This window comes from Clinocottus analis, unplaced genomic scaffold (genome assembly GCF_023055335.1).
Source record: "Clinocottus analis isolate CAN_PGR_092001 unplaced genomic scaffold, fCliAna1.0.p SCAF_6, whole genome shotgun sequence".
Classification (NCBI taxonomy): Eukaryota; Metazoa; Chordata; class Actinopteri; order Perciformes; family Cottidae; genus Clinocottus; species Clinocottus analis.
The window spans coordinates 18,973,183-18,980,811 of record NW_027176218.1 but is presented as its reverse complement, the minus strand read 5'-3'; positions in this window follow the sequence as shown (position 1 = coordinate 18,980,811).

Here is a 7,629-nt window from a genome sequence, read left to right as displayed (position 1 = left end):
GCAAACTTTAGATAGATATTGTTGCATGACTGGCCCGAGGCTCTCGCACAGACGAAGAACCGCATAGTGTGTGGGTTCCAGAAATGTCCGGATGTTTGCTAGATTAGCAAGTAACTCCAGATTGAGACTATAAGGCCACCGGTACAATGTTTACTGAGGTATTAATACATGAGAAAAGTAGTCATTTTCTCATAGACTTCTATACAATCTGACTTATTTTTGTGAACAGAGGAGTTGCTCCTGCTGGTTAGTCGAGACAACGCAGGTTTTAAGACGCTTCCTCGTCGGCTTCATTCAGCAGAACCGTAGAGCAGGGGTGCTCAAATAGGGGTATGTTTACTCCTGTGGGTACATGAAGGGACTCTAGGCGGTACGTGAGATTTAAAAATATATATAATTAAAATTAACATCAATTCAAAAAACCTCATTAAAAAATATATTCAATAAATATTCAATACAATATAAGTGTAAGTTCATAAACAGAATTCTATGTATTCTATATTAAAGACACTGATGGATGTTTATTACATTTTTTTTTTCAACCAAAAACGTTTTGTGCTGTTTCGAGGGAACTTGGCTGAAAAAATATTTTTACAACAGGTACATCAGTGAAAAAAGGTTGAGAACCACTGCCGGAGAGGTTTACTCCTGGGCTCCAGTTAAACCCAGACCGTCCTAACTTTAAATGAACAAGCTGTAAAATGAAATGTATTTTGCAGTGCTCCACCCCAACCCCCTTCCCCCCAGAAGGACCCCCCCAAAGGGACTGCTGGGCACCATTGCCCTAAGCAGAAAATATTTGAATGCAGCAGGCAGTCGCCTCTGCCTCATAAAAGGAGTTGTTGTTTACTACTAAGCTCTGCCTGTCTCAGGTTTCACCCCCTCAGGCACTGCTGGACTGTCATCTCCCCGGAGGGAGGGGCTGTGACAGAAAACAAACACAGATATGCCAGGGTCACACAGCCTAGAACACGACTGCAACCCGACACTGCAGCCAGGCCGGCCAGCCGACAGACTAGCATTCCACATGGCACATGGTGTCTGTGTTTGCATGAGCAAGTAAAATTCTCACAGATGCATACAAACACACACACACACACACACACACACACACACACACACACACACACACACACATACACATGTAGAGCTGACTCACATGTGGATCATGGGGAGAGCTTGGTTCTGTGACGTCTTTGGAGAGGCATTCTCTGAGAAGAGCAAACACAGAGCCGGCTGGTAAAACATTCAGCCAGGTGACCTTAAGGTCAATAGTCTGATCTCGAACGTGACCTCACCTGGTTTCCTGATGTTTTATTAATGCTGCTTCTGCCTGGGATCCTATGTCTCCTCCGTGGACGCAAAAATACATTTATTATTTAGAAAGTGTATCAAGTCAACATTATTCGCTGAGATTTTTTTTGTGTGTCCTAAAAAAAAAGACCAAAATCACCACTCAGATCTAGAATAGCACAGCCAATATCAAAATAGATACAACTGTCACTTCCAGGAAAACTCTTTGAGAGGCTAAAAATAGTTTTGTAAACTTCACTTGGGACGACACCGATTAAACTGGAACCTTCAAACTTCTTCGCTTTTATTTTTGATCTGTTTATAATTGAATATATCGGTTTCCCCTTTAACTTAACTTGACAGAGGGGGAGACGGATTAGGTTTAAGTGAACGGGAAACAATATGCCAGCTCTTGAGGTCTGCAGGGAGCAAGCTAAACAAAAAGGGTGTGGCGTCTTCATGCAAGCTGAGTTTAAAGGGGACATTTTCGCCGAGGCTGAAATGAGCAGGGTGCTCAATCCCAACAGGCTCCAAAAAACTTGTTTTGGTGTCCTTGAGCAAGACGCCAGACCGGGCAATGGTGCCCAGCAGTCCTGTTGAAGGGTGTCTTTCTGGGGTAGGAGAGGGTTGGGGCGGGGCACAGCCATCAGTGATTTTATATAGAATACATAGAATTCTGTTTATGAACTTACACTTATATTGTATTGAATATTTTTTTTTTTAAATAAGGTTTTTTGAATTGATGTTAATTTAAATTTTATATATATATATATATATATATATATATATATATATATATATATATATATATATATACACACATATATATATACATATACATACATATATATATATATATATATATATATATACACATATATATATACATATACATACATATATATATATATATATATATATATATATATATATATATATATATATATATATATATATATATATTAAATCTCACGTACCCCCTGGAGCCCCTTCATGTACCCGCTGGAGTACATATACCCCTATTTAAGCACCACTGCTCTACGGTTCTGCCGAATGAAGCCGATGCAGAAGTGTCTTAAAACCTGCCACTACCAGATACAGCGTCTCTACGTCACTCTTCTGCTATCCAAATATAGTCACTTCTATTTAGTAGTTGCAAAAAAAAAAAACATGGCAACAGCTGTAATCCAAGACGGTCACAGAGAAATCATTGAACTAGAGGCTTCAAAATTGCGGTTCAAAAAAACAATGGGTGATGGTAACGATGGCTCAGTCCACTTCTTATATACAGTCTGTGATTTGCACTAGTATGCGTTAAAGCACACAAAGCCACAAGAAGCACATTCAGCCAATGGTGTCGTGGTAATCCACTGATCCACAGCTAGCCAACATACAATAAAAGCCGTCAAGAAAAAGACCGCGAGCCAGCATACACAATGTCGGATTGTCAGAAATTTTGGTCGACACACGCAAGCACGCAAGATGGCTGATGGGACTACGCAAGGGGCCCTTGCGTGTCTTTCGTGCTTGCATCTCTGCGTAAAACCCGAGTATAAATGACCCTTAAGAAGGATGCCCCCCTCACTATATAGGAGCCAATAACTACGCCAATAGAGAGCAGCTGAGGAACCTCAGATTGAGGCGTAAATATACATATTCTATCGGAGGAGTGGACAGCCTCCTCTGCTGCTCTGTTTTTTTTTTTTTATTAAAGACGCCAATAAAAAGAGACAAGGTGATTCAAATTTCTAATTAACTGAACTTTGGCCTTGATACTTTGGTAACACAGCAGAGTACCACATTGAATGGAACAGAAAATTGAAAGCATGAGTAATTAAAATAAATACTTGAGCACATAAATTAATCAAACTTTTGCCCGATGGAATGTTTTCTACCTAAAAAAAGAAATCAAAAAAGACTGAAGCACGGCATTCAGCGCCTCTGCAATGCATTCTCGCACTTCACTAAAACCTTGGGCTTTGTGACTGTCGTTCACCTCCAACATTCCATATTTCTGGAGAGTTTGTTTGTGTAGATATCGATTTAACCTTCGGAAGAGTGTGTTTACTCGTATGTGTCGGGTGCGTTTTGCTCGAGTGAGACCTTTTTAATACGAGGAAGAGGGTAAGTTCATCCACGGCGTAGGGACGTCAAGGCTTTATATGATGTTAATTTCTTTAAAGGCTGCTTCTGTTTTTAAATGGACTTTCAGTGGCAAAGTAACTGTGGGAATGTCTGGAACACTGACTATCATTATTTGTGCTTTTTTTCAATATATTTTATCAGTAGCAGCCTTGAAACTGCTTTACTATCCAATATGGCAAAACACTCTTTAGTGATTTCAACTGTTTTCATAAGTTAGAGCAGTTCTGTTTCCTGTTCCTCTATGTACGATATCTACTACTCCCATAGTGATCTATATTTCATGAAATGCAGAATGAAGTTACCATATTTGGAATGTGGTTATAAATGGGAAACAACAACAACATGGGTCGGATTTAAAGTGAGACTGCAGAACGTTTTAGTGGAGAAACACGTTAGTACTCCTACAAATGACCCAACCACAGACTGTGTATGAGAAGTGGATGTAGTCATTGTGATGTCACTAATTGTTTTTTTAACGGCCATTTTGAAGGCTTGAGTTTGACAAATTCTCCGTTGCCATCTTGGATTATGGACGTCGACATTTTGTTGTTTTTTGCAGTCAATGAACTCAAGTTACCATATTTAGAATGCAGAGGAGTAACGATGAGATGCCGTACTGTCAATCACAGTAGCCCCGCCCTAAAGCATACCCTGTTTCATGGTCTTTTTGACTCTAAGAGGACCATAAATTATAAGGTGAACATCATGCTGTAACGAAGACGACTTGAAATTAAAGATTGAGACCATAAACTCATGTTTACACTGTTTACTAAGGGAATACATTTAAGAGAGAAGTAGAGTCATTTTCTCATAGACTTCTATACCATTTGAATTATTTTTGCAACCAGAGGTATGCGTATACGCATACTCTGTTGCTAGTGCACGTCTTTGCTGCTAGTGCACGTCTCTGCTGCTAGTGCACGTCGTGGGGCTTAATTGATTCTGCCCCAAGAAGACGGGTCTAATACGCAGTTTAGCCAATCACCGATTAAAGAAATAAATGACTAAGGTAAAGTTTATCAAATCAGCGTCGTAAAAAAGACTTCGGAGGGGCTATTCTCATGTTGCCCAAGAGCGCGTTCCCGTGTCTCACAGCCTGTGTCTCCTTCACTTCTGCGTGTTCTTGTCGGCTTCTCTTCTGTCGCAGCGGCATTTTAATGAGAAGACAATGGAGCGTCCCAGCATGAGCGCTACTCTTAAAAGAAGACTCAACCCTAACAAGATCAAATCCCTCCTCCAAGACCCGTTTGAGAGAAGAACTTAGGCGGAGAAACTCCAGGTGAAACTCCAGGCAACTGATCTGATTCCAGATCAGTTGCCTAAACTGAGCATAATTGGAGCCTGTCGAAACCCAGAAGCTCGAATATCAGGACTTACTGAGGACCGCTTTCCCACAGAGGTTTATGCATCTGGTGAGTGAAATGCTGATTATGTTACTGTTTTTCACATTTGCAGCCGTATTTAATCATAAACTAGACACAGCGCTGTAGTTGCTGCTGCACTTTGGGGTGCTGGTGCGCCTACCGGATACAAGCGGCCGAAATGAGCTTCCTCCGTAGGATGGCCGGGCTCAGCCTTAGAGATAGGGAAAGGAGCTCGGACATCAGGAGGGAGCTTGGAGTCAAGCCGCTACTCCTCCGTATGGAAAGGAGTCAGCTGAGGTGGTTCGGGCATCTAATCCGGATGCCTCCTGGACGGCTCCCATTAGAGGTTTTCCAGGCACGTCCAACTGGGAGGAGGCCCCGGGGAAGACCCAGGACGCGCTGGAGGGATTATATCTCCCAGCTGGCCTGGGAACGTCTCGGGGTCCCCCAGAACAAGCTGGAAAATGTTGTGGGTGAGAGGGAAGCCTGGGTCGGTTAGCTGGGTGTGCTGCCACCGCGACCCGAACCCGGATAAGCGGCGGAAAATGGATGGATGGATGGATGGTGCGCCTACCCGCAGTGCTGTGCTGCAATGCCATGTCCATGTAGAGTCAGTGTGGCTGTTTTGTTGATTTGGACAACATGTATTTTTGTTGACACTGTGGGTTGTACTCTCTACTTATTGTGCTGGCACTTGCAGGGTGCATTCGTGACAGCTCTACGTCGGCTTGGAAAGGCTCGGGCCGAAGGCGGCACGCCGGCTCCGGTTGCGTGCTGTAAAGCGCCTGTCCCCGGACCTCGCCGCTGCCCAGGGCCGTGGATGTTGTGTTTGCTTTTCTTCTCTCCCTGCCGGGAGGGACGCAGCACTGTTGACCAGTGTGCGCTGTCCTTAAGGCTGATTTATACTCGGGTTTTATGCAGAGACGCAAGCACGCAAGACATGCAAGGGCCCCCTTACGTAGTCCCATCAGCCATTTTGCGTGCTTGCGTGCATCACCCAAAATTTCCAACTTTCGGTCAAAGCTACGCAAGCCATTCGCAGCCCGCAAGGCTGTGATTGGTCTGCTGACCACATCTTTTCTGCGTCTCGCATTTCGGTTTCATAGCATATAACCACTATTTTTAAAAGCCATTGCAAAACCACAGACAATGGATCCCGTTGAAGAACGTTTGGCTGAAGAGGTCTGCAAATATGAGCATTTATATAACCTGTCTTTGACGGAGTATAAAGACATGCAGATGGCGGTAAATTCCTGGAGGGTGATATCGGTGAATGTCGGTGTGCAGGTCGACTTTAAACAGTCGTTGCGCCACCTACTGTTCTGGCGTATGAAAAACGCACAGGAACTATAAACCAAAACCAGTTCTTCAATCCAACTGTGTGGCCAGCCGCAGTTGTAGTTGCAAGAGTACATATCGCCCTTAAGTGCCGCATTGCGCCGCCAGGGCGGGGATCAGCCCACGTAAAGGGCGTCAGGGGTCTGCAGTGATGTCGGCAACCCACCTTACCCGTCTTGAAACACGGACCAAGGAGTCTAAAGGCTGAATTATACTTCTGCAACTCCGACTATGGCTGGCCACGCAGTCGGATTGACGAACTCGTTTTGATTTTAAGTTCCCCTGCGTTTTCCATACGCCAGAACAGTAGGTGGCGCAACGACCGCTTAGAGTCAACATGCACACCGACGTTTACTGATATCTCCCTCCCGGAATTCACCTCCATCTGTGTGTCCTTATACTCCCTCAGACAGGTTATATAAATGCTCATATTTGCGGACCTCTTCAGCCAAACGTTCTTCAACGGGATCGGTCGTTTGTGTTTCTGCTGTGGCTTTTAAAAACAGCGGTATTACGCTATGACACCGGAAATGCGAGACAGAAAGGATGTGGTTCGCGGACCAATCACAGCCTTGTGGGCTTGCGTTGCTTTGACGGATAGTCAGAAATTTGGGCTGACGCACGCAAGCACGCAAAATGGCCAGTTTGACCACGCAAGGTCGGCCATGCGTGCTTGCGTTACTGTGTAAAACCCGAGTATAATTCAGCCTTAACGAACACGCGAGCCTGATTTAAATTCGGGTTTTACGCAGAGACGCAAGACACGCAAGGACCCCCTTGCGTAGTCCCAGCAGCCATTTTGCATGCTTGCGTGCATTACCCAAAATTTCTGACTATCCGTCAAAGCTACGCGAGCAGTTCGCAGCCCGTAAGACTGTGATTCGTCTGCTAACCACATCCTTTCTGACTCTCGCATTTCCGGTTTCATAGCATAATACCGATGTTTTTAAAAGCCATAGCAGAAACAAGAACAATGGATCCCGTTGAAGAACGTTTGGCTGAAGAGGTCCGCAAATATGAGCATTTATATAACCCCCCCACCATCCAGATTCCTCCCCTGGCTAAGTTTCTCTTCTTTGATTGGCGACTTGGTTTCAACCTCTGCCTGTTTCTGGATTAAAGATTTTGAAATAGCTGTCTGTGTTGTCTACTTTGGGGTTTCTTTTTTGCCTCTAATTCGCTACCTTTTGTAGGTGCTTTGCTGTGTTTCTTTGAGCACCACAGGGTAGCTTTGATGAAAATATCCAATTAAAAGGGGAAATCCTTTAGTATATGAAAATTTAGGATAAAATTCCAATTTGAACTGTATTTTCACTAAATACAAGCTGCGAGAATATTGCTTTCAGGAAGCATTCCTGGCACACTGCTCCACTTTTACTGAAACACAATATGTTCACAGTACAACCTCAAAAGTGTACACTGGAGTAAAGAAAAAGAAGAAAAAACAGCAGATGGAGTGTGCCAATTGAACACAGGGTGTCAGGTACGC